Source organism: Xenopus tropicalis, chromosome 4, assembly GCF_000004195.4.
Source record: "Xenopus tropicalis strain Nigerian chromosome 4, UCB_Xtro_10.0, whole genome shotgun sequence".
Lineage (NCBI taxonomy): Eukaryota > Metazoa > Chordata > Amphibia > Anura > Pipidae > Xenopus > Xenopus tropicalis.
Window position 1 is genome coordinate 67,612,921 of NC_030680.2, and position 15,480 is coordinate 67,628,400.

At 40.8% G+C, this 15,480-nt stretch overlaps 1 protein-coding gene across 2 annotated transcripts in view; it reads left to right on the forward strand.

Moving 5' to 3' along the window:
* The first annotated feature begins 220 nt into the window (after nucleotides 1-220).
* kiaa0355 (uncharacterized protein KIAA0355 homolog) overlaps nucleotides 221-15,480 on the forward strand; it is a 63,068-nt gene continuing 47,808 nt past the window's right edge. Inside the window, exon 1 of one of the 2 annotated variants that reach the window (XM_004913560.4) lies at nucleotides 221-386. The gene's annotated coding sequence lies outside the window, so the exon portion shown is untranslated. Of the gene's footprint in view, nucleotides 387-5,497; nucleotides 5,950-15,480 lie in introns of those variants that run through there. The other variant, XM_002935788.5, reaches the window with a different exon arrangement.

A 15,480-nucleotide genomic window follows, 5' to 3' on the forward strand; every position in this document is an offset into this window, starting at 1 on the left:
ACATCATAATCATTTTAAACATAATAAAATATTTTCGGAATTCATTAAGGGACTGGTACAACGCAGTAGGAGACTATTAAGGAACTCTTCCTGACGATCCTCAAAGCGACTGTTGTGATGTGAAATTAGCCAGAACTAGCAGCGAGCCATGCATCCCGACATGAACGCGCTTAGAAATAGAGCCGCTCACGCAAGCCGGCTCTTGCGTCACGACTGATCTGTTACGCATGCGCAGCAGGCTCGTCTTTCCCCGTCCATACAGAGAGAGGCGAGCTCGGAAAAGAAAAGAGGGCGGGGTTTCACGTTAGACGCGGAACTAGCTGAAATGAACTGTAGATTTAAGCTGGTAATTAAGAAATGACATGAAATGGAACGCAGCGAGAAAGGTATGTTATTTTGGAAACTATTTAGAGTCATTATAGAGATAAAAAAGGTTTACTTAATCTTTAACGTCAATGGGGGTGGTGTTATGTATTTTGTTTTCTGACCACAGAGCTCTGAATGCATGGGAGGCCAAACTCTCAGTCACCCCATGTGTCATTGGCCTAATATGTTTTGACACCAAGTGACTGGTTTTCTCTTAGGTGAGAGAAGGAAGATTATAGTCGCAAAGTTTAACATAAAGAATATCATAAAGAATGGTACTGACCCTAGCAGAGGTAGAACTAGGGGTAGGAAGAAAAGGCATGTGCCTAGGGCACAAGAGTGTAGGGGGTGGTAGTACCAGGCACGTATATCTTCTGTTGCCCACCTCTAGTTCCCTTGTAGTTTACCTCTCCCCTCTTCCGCCATCACCGCATGTTTGTGCATGCACGGCGGTGAAGGGTGCTGTTGGCAGCCAGGTCACCTGGGGTGTCCGGCTAGCTTGGCCTGGCATAGAACCCTAGTGTGTGTGTGTGTGAATGTTATAGGGATTATAAACTTGACTAGTGCAGGGAGTGATGTGAATGATGAACAATCTCTGTAAAGCACACTTAAATATACTGGTGCTATATAAATAAAAATAAAAGGAAGAAGGGAAGTGGGAATCAGGGTGGCGAGTTGTAGGTTTCAGTAATCTAGGCAGTGTTTGGGCAAGAATGGGTGTTTTATTAGTTGCTTGACAGAGAAATGGCCAGATCTTGGCAAAGGAAAAAGGCACAGATTTTGGCTATGGCGTTAATATGATTAGAAAAAAAGGGAAGGGTCAAAGAGTATCTCGTGGCAGTATGTTAAATCACTATAGTAAATGAGCTATCAATAGTAATCGCTAAAGGAGGAATAGCACCTGTTTTGGTGCAAAAATGATGAGTTCTGTGTGAACGGTATGTTTATTTTAACATGGCATTCATTTTTCCAAGAAAAGAGAGCTAGGAAGCAGAAAGATCTGGGTCTGTATATCGGTGAAGTGGTGTCTAAATATATCTGGCTATCATCTGCAAACAAGTGATATTTTAAGCCATGTGAATGAATGGTGTCTCCAAAAGAGACAGTGTATGTGGAGAATGACAGAGGACTGAAATCTGCCTATAAGCCATATATCTAGTTAAGGAACTGATAAGAATAAATTGAGTCTGTAGCATCTCTACTTATTGTTCAACAACAGAATCAACCATACAGTAACATTATAAAATAGTAGATTAAAGCTTGCCAGAGGACCACATTGGAAGTTACTTGATTTGAAAAAGCCTATTTTACAAGAAGCAAAACAAAATGCTCAACAGCCAGCATTTACCTACCTACATTTTTTTAGGATTCTAGGCCACAGATCTGATGTCTAAGCTTTAAAGCCTATGTGGAAATATAGGGGAGAATGTCCTCTTGGACATACATGTGCAAAAAAACACTGCTTGCCAGCAAAAACTGATGAGGGGACTCTAGTGCTTTAAGGTGGCCATACATGGGCCGATTGTAGCTGCCGATATTGGTCCCTTAGACCGTTTCGGTAGCTTATCGGGCCGTGTAGGGGCACAAAAGACGGGCCTGCCCAGATATCGATTGGGCAGGTTAAAAAATGTAGTCAGATGGGGGACCGCATCAGCGAGACCAACTGGGCCAAACGACCAAATTAACCTAAATTCCCCAGCCATAGGTGGGGATATCGGGAGAAGATCCGCTTGCTTGGTGACCTCGCCAAGCGAGCGGATTTTAACATGTATGGCCACCTTAAAGTGTCACCAGGCAAAAATCAGCTATGCCTGTAAATCAGTAGGGAATATAAGCCATAATTTGAATTATAGCTATGCAGATCCTGAAGTTTTGTCTGAAAAGTGTATAATCATGAGAAAGTCTTCTTTTTCTGGAGTTTTGAACAGGCTGTATATTAGAAATGCACAGAATCCATAATTTTTTGAAATTGGCCACATATCAAATGCACAACAAAAGAATCAACCAAATACTGAACCAAGTCCTACTTTCCATTTTCACTTTTAAGAAAATCCCCATATTTAATCATGCTTGAACAAAAAATTGGCATAGTCAGTTGTCATGACTGTGGGTTCAGATTTGGGTTGGCTTAATAAGACATATTGGATAAATGGAAAAAAACCCTAGTTTTGTAGGCAATCATGAATAATATATGGTGCTGGTTTCACTTTGGGTTAAAAATGAATCCTATCTGTAATAATGGCCTCTTTATTGGAGCTCTATAGAGGATCCTATCAGTTCTCTGTCCCTGTTTCAAATAAAGGGTGGGAGTGTCCTAACAGAAGCACATTGAAGCACATTGGGGGGGGGGATAGCCAATCACAGCCCTGCAATCACACAAGCAAAGACAGGCTTCAGTTTCCTATTAGGTCAGCCTAGCTGCTGATTCCTATCCTACAATGCAGTGTACCGAGAGCCGCCGGCAACCCTGCACATCCGGAGAATTCAGCCAGCAGGAAGTGGAACAGATGGGCGGGACTAGTGGGGTTTGGGGGGAATTTCTCAATAAATAATTCCGAACACACAACATTTTTTAGCACAATCCTTTTATATTTAGAGGAGTATAATTCACTGGTACATTCTTAATTTTTATATGATATGTCTCCTTTAAAGGACATATAAAGTGTATTTCACTGGGGGTTAAAAAAAATACTAGACACCCACCGGTAAAATAGATTGCTAAGTTTTGTTCCCTAGTGCTTATGTTAAGTGCAGAAAACTGAATCAATGGAGGGCACTCAAATCACCACTATCACAATATAGAAAATAAAAGTTTGGTGCAAAAACAACCCAGAAAAATACCGCCATATAGGGTAACAAAATCAATGCGTTTTTTACAAATATGGGCTTGCACACAAATGATTACTGGCACAGTGATAGTATTAAAAAGGTGTCTCAAGGAGAATCCTCTTGAGAAAGGCTTTCTTTGCCAAAATGTCAGGGTAATTCTCATTTTTTGCCAAGTATATCCGCTACCCAGTGTGTAATTTTCCTTGTCCGTGCACAACTTTGTGGTATGTAATGTATTGTATGACTATGTGAAATTGACTTTATTGCACTGATTAAACTGATTAGTGTAATCCTTTTGAAAATCTTACATAAAAGACAATCATTTTTTTACTACTTCCACTGTGGCAGTAATTTTTTGTATGCAAGCCCATATTTGTATAAAGTGCAGAAAACTGCACCAGCCTGTGGAAAAACCTTCCTAAGCACTGCGCTGTCATTTTGCTTACCATCCTTACCAGAGTCACAGACTTTCCTTGCGAAGATCCATGTTTGTACGTGTTCAGTAAAGTAAACCCAGTATTTGTAATCTAATGCGCATGCACAGATTGCTATGCATCAAAGTTTAGCAATCTGTTTCACTAGGGGGGATGCTTAACATTTTGGCACCCACAGTTAAATAGACTTTTTATGTCCTTTAAGGGCTCTGGCACATGGGGCGATTAGTCGCCAGGGACAAGAGAGACTGTGGCTAATCTCCCAAAAATGCCATCCCGCCAGCGATGTAAATCGCCGGTGGGATGGCATACGCGGCACATCGCAGAAGTTTCCATCCCGGTGGGGTGGCATTTCGGGGAGATTTGTCACGGGCGACTGATCTCCCCATGTGCCAGAGCCATAACACGTAGGATTACTGCAAAATTCAGAGTGGCTGAGATTTGGACTAATCGTGAGTCGGTGCATCCATTATATATATTTATATATAGGGAATAATGTGCCCCTATTGTAAAATATAAAGAGTTCCATGATCATAAAAGCATGAGGCAGAAGGCTGTTTGCTTTTATACAGGCCATGGAACTCCGAGGTGACTTATACTATCTACATATTTTACAACAGGGGGTAAAGATGTATTATAATACATAACTTTCAGTGAGTGTGATATATTACATTTCACTAATTACTGATTTTAACATGATGTCACCAAGCACCGTTTACAAAGATATAATTTTTGGGATAATAACCAACAATAAAATGGTTCACTTTTTTTTACTATTTGTAAGTGTAGTTTTCAGAAAAACTGAAGTAATTGCAAAATGTATGGTGAAGTTGCCAAATGAGCTTTAGGGCCTGCAGTATCATTGCAGGACTACGGGAGCCTGTCTGGCAAGGACCACATCAGTGGATCGATGTAGTCCTCATCTGATTTTAATACCTTCCCGATAGATGCCTGGCTCAGTGGCCTTTACTTGTGGGCCAGTAAGATGCTTTTTTTGGTCGGCGTATGTCCAATTTAAGTGTTACAGGATTTACTTCCACAAACCTTGTAAGACTTATGGCTGCTGCTTCCTCCTTTTATCTGTTCCTGTGCTGTCTAGTGATTTATTTATATTAGCTTTCAGCAATAAGTTAAACTTCAGGCTTACAGATGGAAAGGGTTGCAAGGAAATTCTTATTTTTAAGAAAGTATACTCAATGTTAGGTTACAGAGACTTTGTTAAAGGTACAGAAAAGGGATTTTGGAGAAAAAAAGTTGTATGGCATCAGAAAAAAATGTTGGACAGTGGCAGAGGGAGACTTTGGCTTTGGACCAGAATTTAGTTGATGGGATTTAGGATGAATGCAAGCATAACAGAATATTTGTTCAATACACAAAGTGCTTTTTGTAAATATTTGGCAATGGCAATCAGTGATGTGCAGATAGTGGACCTTCAGATGTAGTATCTACCAATCCCAGCATCCAACACAAACCCTGCACCAAATGCTTCTGTATGGCATTACTAGAGCAATTAATTTGCCAGAGCTGGTTAATCAGCGAGTGGACGCGCCATCAAAGCCACCACGATTGGAAACAATTTGGAATTTATGTGACATAGGCCATGTGGAACCCTGCAGATTACAAGCGGTGAGCCTATTTATGAGACTGCTAATGGCAGGGCAGCTGCAGGACTAGAAGCAGAGTGCGTGGCTAGGCAGGGAAAGGATATGATTGATTTCTTGCTTTTTTGGGAGTGAGGCTGGCGTCTGAGTGTTTATATCTGACTGGGGAGGTCCGGTCTCGGATGTGCGATTTTTTTACCCGTTCTATCACACTGGCCTGATTCACATTTCCTCTTAGTTGATCAATATAATACAGGCTAGCACGAAAGCTTATGGTTTCCCAGTGTGGTTGTTGGCTTTACTAGGAGGACATGTAGTTTGTGCAGAGTTTACGTTCCAAAAGAATTATTTCGGGGCTGTGTAGTAAAGAACCCTGCCAGATTGTGATCCATTTCATCCGAAGGGAGATAAGCGATGTAAGCGTATTTAGTGCGCATGCGCGAATTCCTGAGCACCTTCCTGCCAAATAGTGATACAAGCTTAGGCCAGGGCTGTGACACCCAGCGGATCAGCGCTCGGGCAGGGACCCAGTGCCACACATTCCTGCTATTGCCAGAAATTATACATGCACTAATCCGCTCTGAAAGCCGCCTCTACCGACCTCGGCACTTTGGGGGTTATGTTTCCACCGCTGCTTTTTTTTGTCATCTGTATTTGCACTGACGCTATCATCATCGTTTTAGAGGTTTATCCCGAATTAGCGTTGTGATGACTTGGAGGTAGGTGTTATTTTGCATGCGTGTGTTGTAAGTAATAGAACCGCAACTAATACTGCTCTACAGTATAACTGATGATATATAAATGCGTTACCATCTTTCAGAAATGTGATCTGCCCATCTCTTTGCTTTGGTTTATGTTCCATGTTGGTTCGGTTGAATCAGTTCTTCAGTATGTCTTGTTTGAGGCTATTATAGGAGCTGCAAAAATATCCTAGCTGAGAAGGCTTTTTGTGTAGTAGATTTCTTTCCACTGTAGTGAAGTGCTTGGTTTAGCAGCATTGCACACAGTCTAGTCTGTGATTTGGGCCAGGTAGCCAACTTGTGGCCTTTCAGCTATTCTTGAATTGCAGTTCTTGCCATTGCCTTGCCTGCTGTGTGTTGGGTGTGGGGGGAGTTCATATACAGATTTCTAGCCACATGTCAGTTTAGAGGCTGCTACAGTGATATTTGTGGCAAATGTAGATTCTCTTGGGAAGCAGGACTAACAGTTGTGTAACATGAGACTTTGCTTCTGAAAGTTCAGTTGTCTTCACAAATAATAAGTATTTGGGGGCTGGCCTGGTATGGAAGAGTAAACTATATAAGTACAAGAGTGTAAATGCATAGTAGGAATAATTTTTTTAAAGATTTCCTTAAAATACTGTCATCGTATTATTAGCTCCATCTTTTTTGCTGTTTAACACTTTAGTAGTGGTGCCACATTAGAGGTTTGAATTTATTACATTATATATTTATTGACTTGATTGACTATGTCTTATCTGAACTTGGCCTTGCTCGCTAAGGGGCTTGTCAAATTAATGTACCAAATGATAAAACAATAATAAGGGGGCTATGCAGACCCATTTGTTAGCTAGATAGTCAGAATGGAAGGGCTGTATTTTTGTATAGTGCAGCCTTAGGCAACAGTCACATGTGCCATACCATCCGTTTTTTTCTGCCTGTGCTTTGCATGCAGACGGGAAGAAGCGGATTCGCTATCATTCGCAGTTTTAGTAGCTGCTATGACAAGCACCGCCTGAGTGCAGCTACACAAAGCAGAGATCGGGCCGAAAAACGTGAAAGCATGCATTTTAGGCCCAATTTCACGCAGCTGTGGCTGAGAGCAGATCTGCTTCTTTCCTTCTGCCTACAAATGCACACAGAAAGAAGCGGACGGTACACCACATGTGACATTGGCCTTTGGGCCCTCAGTTACTGCCCTTTTTTGTCTACTGGAACGTGTGCAGTATAATTTGCATGCAACTGATAGCCAAAGGGACAGGTACCCCGTTCCCCCCCCCCCCCGGCCTCTGGAATTAGCCACAAATATCTGTTGGTGACTGTATTTTTTTTTTATATACACATAGGCAACTGGGCCATTCTTCCTAAAGCTGCTACCCTAAGCGATGGGAGTCTATATAAATATAGCCCTTCAGAGAGACCTTTGGTCCCCCCCCATACAATGAGTCAGTAGATAAAATCATCTGCGTATGATCAGCCTTATTTTTGATGGCCACTAAATCCAGCAGTATTGTAAATATGCATAAAACTTTTTATCTGTATAAACAAAAACAATACAATGCAGTTTTACCATGTAGAGGGCAGATTATTCAAGGTACTACACGTCTAATGGCTGGATTATATTAAAAGCCCAGTAACAAGAAAAAATGAAAGGGTTTTTGTAGGCATTTAAATATTATGCACAGTTGCCTGCACTGGTAAAAATTGTTTGCTTCACAAGCACTGTTATAGTTTATTTATTAGTAGGTGCCAAATCATCACATGCAAACTTTAAATGTGAAAAAAAATTAACTTTATATTGAGTATTGAGAAACATTGCTTAGCAGACCTTTAAATGGGGATAGTTTATCTGAACTTTTAGTTCAGGGGTCCCCAACCCTTTTTACCCATGAGCCACATTCAAAAATAAAGTTGGGGAGCAACACAAGCATGCAAAAAGTTCATGGGGGTGTCCAATATGGGCTGTTACTGGCTATTGGTAGCCCCTATGTGGACTAGCAGCCTACAGGAGGCCCAGTTTGGCAGTACACCTGGTTTTTATGCAACCAAAACTTGCCTCCAAGCCAAGAATTTAAAAATAAGCACCTGCTTTGAGGTCACTGGGGGCAACATACGAGGGGTTGGAGAGCACATTTTGCTCATGAGCCACTGGTCGGGGATCTAAAATTTAGTTGGTTTCAGACATTGCTATTCTGAGAGAATATGCATTTCATCTCCATTTCTTATTTTTTTTGAGAATTTAGAATTACGGTATTTAGCTTTTTAGCAGATAACCAGTATGGAATTTCAGCAGCTGTGGCTGCTATTGTCCAATTTAAAGAATATGTAAACCTTTTTTTTTTTCCTATCAGTAAAATTACTCTAAACAGCCTCCAGAATTACCTACCTTTGTCCCAGCATTCTCTCAGACCTGGTTCCTCAGTCAGAAGGTGTTCCTTTCTCTTTGCTTCCTTGTGCAGAGTGATGCCCCGCCCCACTTCCTGTTCAGTTCTGCCTTCAATTCGACAACATTGTTGGAGTGGAGAGCCTTCTGCGCATGCCTGGAGGCTGCAGGAGCCAGTCTGTGCATTAGCAGGGTTTTTTTTTTTTTTGATGAGAGACCTGAACAGGAAGTGGGGGCGTCGCTTCACTCTGCACAAGGAAGCAAAGAAAAACGATCACCTTCTGACTGAGGAACCAGGTCAGAGAGAATGCTGGGACAAAGGTAGGTAATTCTGGAGGCTGTTTACAGTAATTTTACTGATAGAAAAAAAAAAAGGTTTACTTATTCTTTAACTTACCAACCAGGCAGGGGTTGGAATAAGAGACAGGAAAATGAAGAGAGGGACTGGATAAAAATCAATAAAAAGTAACAATATTAAGTTAATTTTAGCCCCACAGAGCAATAGTTTTTGGCTGCCTGTGTCTGTGACCTCCATCTGAGGGCCGTGGTAGACGGGGAAATTAGTCGCCCCGACAAATCTCCCTTGTGGCGGGCGACTAATCTCCTCGATATGCCATCCTACTGGCTTGAATGTAAATCGCCGGTGGGATGGCATATGCGGCTCTACGATTTTCCGAAATCGCGGAAGTTTCCTCTCAAGGCAACTTGTGCAATTTCGGGAAATCATGGTGCCACATATGCCATCCCACCGGCTATTTACATTCAAGCCGGTGGGATGGCATATCGGGGAGATTAGTCACCCGCAACAAGGGAGATTTGTTGCAGAAAAGAAGAATAAAATAATGCTATACAGACAAGTCTGTGGAGATTTTTTTTTTTATTATTATTAATGTTGGAAACCAGTAAAACCCAATGTGTTTATTTACATAGTAACATAGTTAGATCGAAAAAAAGACACATGTCCATCAAGTTCAATCTTTAAAGGACATGTAAACCCCACACACAATGTAATCGGTGAACAGCCTCTTTGAAATCTTTCAATACCTGCCACACTGGTTGTCGCAGAGGGGGAATAATTCCTTCTTGAACAATCGGGCCAGTCCCTGGATGAACTTGTACTAAGAGCTATCTTCTGTAACCCTTTTTCTCCAGTGTAAACAACCCTACTTTGACCAGTCTTCATAACTGAGACTTTCCATACCCTTTACCAGCTTTCCCCTTTAACTGAAGAATAATCTGTTTAAGCACTGGAGACCAAAACTGCACGGCATATTCTAGTTTATGGGCACACAGTATGTCTTCTGCATACTTTCATTTATGCCTGAGGCATTTTTGCAGATTTATGCAAGTGTGGTGGATTCTTCGCTAACATATTAAATTGGAGAGCTTTTATGCACGTCAAGAAATCACATTCATTGAAATGGGATTTCTGGTGGTGACATTGTATGCATTTCCACTTATGCTGTAAAAGAAACGTTGGTGTTATTGTATCCACTATGCTGAACGGGTCTCTGTTTATTACCTCGGTCATTTTTTGTATGTAATCTATATATTTCATGTATATGGCTGTACAGCACTGCAAAATATGTTGGCAATTTATAAATGTTATTAGGAAATTCACGAAACTGCACTGTCAAAAATTGGCATAGCTGTCTTTTTGTAAAGCAGGTTGCCATTTTACAGTTTTACAAGTGAACAGTCACCGGGCAGTACTTACATAATAAAACCCCAGTGCAGGAGACATAATTGTGCGAGTAGAGATGTTTGTATGCTCAGGTTAAGGCAGTGTTTGATGCTTTTACTCAAGTTGAAAGCTGACTTGGATCTTACGTCATATTCCGTTACCTTTGCCAGCACCATTCCTGGTGTAGGGAGCAAAGCAGAGATGCTGCATTTGCCTGGGTGCAGATTCATGGAGCGGATTAAGGAGCAAAAATGCATATTAACGCGTTTCGGTACCGGAAGGTGACGGGTTGGATCACTCTGTGATCCTAAGGAGACATGGGGTGGGTCCCTGCATCACAGGCACACTATTATGGTTTCCTTTTGTTAAGTGAATTAACTCATTTAAAAGGGGGGGTATGTTTTCTCTTTAATGGAACTGTTGATGGATGTAGGAATAGATATTTCAGATTCACAAAAATACAAATTGGTCATCTTGTTAGTTGAACCAGCTCGCCAAGCCAGGCTTTGTTGTTCAGTGGTGAATAGGGCCTAAAGTTGATGCACTTCTCATAGTTCAAATGCTAATTCAGATTTCAAAAATGAGATTTTTTTTTTTGTGTAACATAAGAATGGTATTTATAAGACAGTGCTACTTCAAGATAAATTAATAGCTATGGTGTCATGTTAAACTATTATTTTTAGAATGTAGTATAAGATAAGACCAGCATCTTTTAACCTGGTACATTAAACAGATATGCTTTTTATAAACTTTGCCACCATTCTTCTGTGTTTATAGTTTTTTTTATATGTTACAGCACATAAAGGGCGAAACAGAAAAGAAAGCATTTGGAAATGACCTAATTGGAATGCAATGCACTTGCTAACAGTATGACTGGATATACCCTGAGGCTGCTTGCATACCTCTTAAGAATATACTGAATAGAGTATGCTTTGTGTTTGACACTTACCCTGTAGTTACAAAGCCAGGAAGTGTAGTGGTTTCCTATTTTACCCAAATTCCAGCTTTTCAGCTGCAGTTGATAATGTTTGCATTTGCAGCCCTACTGCTTTTGGTTCCATGGAATGAATAGACAGTGATTTCACTTTTTGAAACAAAATGTTTCTTTTTTTATTTTTTGGAACTCCATATTTCCTGTTGCTTAGAGTTTGGACAGACCTTTTCCATACCCATCAGATCTCTAGGCTTTTGCAAGGCTTTTTGCAGCCTCTGAAACACAGTGGCACAATGGTAATTGTGGAAGCGCATGTAAAATAAAACAAATAGAACGCAATCTAGTGAAGTACGTTAAAATACCAACAGTACCAAACGTGCAAAGTGGCTAAATATTTTATCGTATATCAGTGTACACACAATCTGTCAATTCAAATGCTCACCAGATTGTATGTAGGATAAAGCCCATAGAAACCCAGATCAAATATTGATTGCAGTCATTGCCCGATTCTCAGTGGGTTAAATAGAAGAGAAGAGAACATGGATAGTGTAATACAGTTTATTAAGACAAAAAACACTGCACAATGCAGGCTACTCACACTGTTCAGGAGTAATGGTGGCAGTAACAATAGCTCAACGCGTTTCGCGTGCTACACTGCACGCTTCCTCAGGAGCAAGTAACACAATGCAGGCCCCACAGGCTATAGATAGGCACCTTAATAAATAAATTAAAAAAAAAAAAAAAAATTCTCTCTTTATTCGCCAACCCAGAGTGATAGAAGAAACATAGTACATGTGAACAAATAGGTGATGCGTAGCAAGATCCGCCCTCCGCAGAGCGAATCAGGGAATGACATGTGCATGGACGTGTCATCAAAAGGCGCGCCAATAGAGAGACAAGATGGGGCACAACAAATTAACACTGTGGACACATCATCAAGAGGCGCACCAATAGAAAAAGAAAATGGGGCGTGACATATGTGCACTGTGAATGTGTCATCAAGGGGCGCGCCCTAAAAAGAGGCGGGATGGAAACCAAGTGGGTGGGAAGTATAAGGTGGGAGTGCGCACCTGATGGGAAAGAACCAAGGTTATGACATAGAAAAATGGGCGTGCCTGCATGTGGGTAGGAGGACAGTCAGAACGCCCACATTGTGAAAAATGAGGGCGATGTGCAACTACAACTCCCATGCATACAGAGGGAAACCTTGATGAACATTGTAAAAATTTGAACATAAATATACACACAATATATACAAAAACATACATGATAAAATATTAAGTTAAAAAACAAACACCCCGGCACAATTTGCTGCTTTGTCGTTAGTGCCGGTAACCTCTGCTTCATATATATATATATATATATATATTATATATACGTAGAGAAATGTCGGCACTCACAGGATTTCCACATAGGGTCAAACAAAATGAAAAGGCTTTTTAAATGCAAACGGTGAAGTTTATTCTTACCAACGTTTCAGTCCTGTACTCGGACTTTCGTCAGGGAATGTGTAACAACATACCCCCCAGCGCATTAAATGTTAAATTTGGCGCCAAGAAGAGGTGTTGCTAGGCAACAGTGCATAAACAAACCAACGTGCGAGTAAAAAGAAAATAAAAGTTAGGGAAATACTATGAGTGTGTGCGGTGTCATTCTGTTGCCCTTACCTCATAGCCCATAAGGATCGCTGCAAGGAAAAGGATTCCAACCTGTAATTAGATGCGCACAAGACAGACACCTACTCCTGTCATGCAGGATTCAAAGCAGTAGAGACAGCGCACCGGGAGCCGGTGGTTGCTAGGTGGCCGAAGGCAGTGGAAACGCTATTGCACGGGCAGAGCGTCCCCTCCTGGGGCCTTCCGACATCTACCCCCCGGGTTTAGCGTTAATCCAGCGCTCCGTTTCTGGACACCAGGATGTGCACAGACTCAGTGATAGCCGAGTAACTGTGCGTATACCCTTGTCCGGATTGACGGGGGTTCAAAAAGGGGAAGTAGCTGCCTCCTAGTGTGCGGTGCGTCCCCGGCCAGCCAGTGCCCCTCCTGGGGCAAATCTCACGTATAACACCACTCCGGTCAGTCTGTGCCCCCCGCGGGGCACATCCTATGTGCTGCACGTCTCAAGTGCATTGATACCCCACTCGGGGCAACTTCCATATAGGTTACTGTCAAGGCAGCCAGCCCCATACGCATGAAGCCTTATAAGTGGGTGGGGGGGGGGGTACACCTGCTACCCCTGCTACCCCTGCCAAAGTCAATTAGAAAAGTGGGGCACAATGAGGAGAAATCGGGCAGACTATACACCAAAATCACACACAAATAAAGAAAAAAAGGAAAAAAAATTGTGCAGAGATACATATGCAATGTAGCCAGGTACAACAGTTCATGGACAGCTAAAGTAACAAAATGAGAAATTGTTACAGAAATATTAGAAAGCAACCCAAGTTGCAGTTAGGGGCAAAATGAAAAAATTCCAACGTTTCGAGCACAATCTGTGCTCTTCCTCTGAGGAAGAGCACAGATTGTGCTCGAAACGTTGGAATTTTTTCAATAAAACCACTTTTTCTTTTGTATCAAGTCCCTGTGTGTGCGGCACTCTTTCTACTATATTTTTGTTTTTTGACCTGCACCAAGGGCATTTGGACTTGTATAGGGTGTGCTCCTCCCTGTATACTATATCTATATATCTATATATATCTATATCTATATATATATATATATCTATATCTATATATATATCTATATATCTATATATAGATATATATATAGATAGATATATTGTTCTTGTTATGTATGTATATATATATATATATATATATATATATATATATATATATATATATATATATATATATATATATATATATATATATATATATATATACACACACACACACACATATGGCCTATAGTTAAAACTGATGCAGAACTGACAGCAATTAACCGCAAACGGATCCGGTTTGGATACAAAAGGAATAAGAACCTAAAGGAACTTTTGTCCCCTGCGGACCCGGTAAGCAAGTATCTTACGCAGGCTCATGTAAACAGAATGGGAGTATTTAAGTGCGGTAATTGCGTTATGTGTAACACTTTAATAACGGGGGACACTTTTTACCATCCACACACTGGTAAGCCCTATACCATTAGACACAGGCTTACGTGCGTTTCACGCAATGTGGTGTATATTATTAAATGCCCATGTGGGCTAATATACTGCGGGAAAACCTGCAGACAGTTGAAAGAAAGGATAAATATGCACCGGGCCACTATTAGGGCCGCTTTGGACCCTAAACCTGTGAAGAAGGAGGGTAAACAGGACATATCTAAACAACCAGTGGCACAGCATTGGCTACATGCTAGGCATCCAGTATCATCATTCAAGTGTATGCCAATTGTATTTCAGGCTTAAAAAGAGGTGGGGACATTGACCTCATCTTGCTACAAAGGGAAGCGTTTTGGACATATGAATTGGACTGTGTGGCTCCTAGGGGTCTGAATAGCTCTCTGTCCTTGAATTGTTTTTTGTGAATACTTCTGTGCAAATGCATTTGGTTTATTACGATTAAGTTGATGCATTCTTATATATGTATATATGGTTATTAACTTTGTGATTTTTTTGGTTGTTCCATCTTGCTATAAGATAATATAATCTGTGATTAGGTAATAGTATTGTTTTAGATAGATTCTAAATATAAATGGGGGCCCCCATTTATCAGGAAAATAATTTTCCTGGATCAGCTAGCGTAGCGCATTCATATATATTTGATTTTATGGATATGATGGTTTTAATTATGTATTGATGACACTGTGAGATATGAAGTAGAGTACACCAGTAATGTATTATTGGGGGATCACCTTGTAAAATTTATGATGCACACAGGTAATTTGCACACTATGCGATGTAAAGTAATATATCACATTAAATAGGAGACAGGTTGTTTCACTACATCACTTTATTAATGTTTTATGATATTTTAAACATCATGTTCTGTATTCATTTTTAATATTTCAACAATTACTATTTATTGCACATTGAGGGGGTTCCTAAGTTCTGCTGTGGAAGAAAGTTTCTAGAACGTTTGGTGTTTAGCTGTTAGACAATAATAACTGAGATACTCTGACATTTTAGTTATCATAGTTTATTGTCATTTCATAAAGTCTTTATGACTTCCCAATCAAGTAGTGTTATGGCATACCCCCCCACCACTAATTGATTTTTTGTCACAACACATAAGCGACCAGGACTTGTTAGGCCGCTCGCTGCCTCACACACCTTGCGTGCCAAGCCTCGTTCCAAGTTCTCGTTGCCTTTGGCACTTTTCAAGACAGTGTTATGTTTAGGCAGCTGCTGTGAGCTTTATACCTTCCTAGCAAGAAAGCCCATACCTTGTGTTTATTAATATGGTAGTCATGTAAGCACTTGTGAGTGTCCTTTTATTAAATAATTTGATTGTTGAAACTTAGCAGTAGCGGCTGCATAACCCTAGGCTTATACTCGAGTCAATAAGTTTTTCCAGTTTTCTTAGGTAAA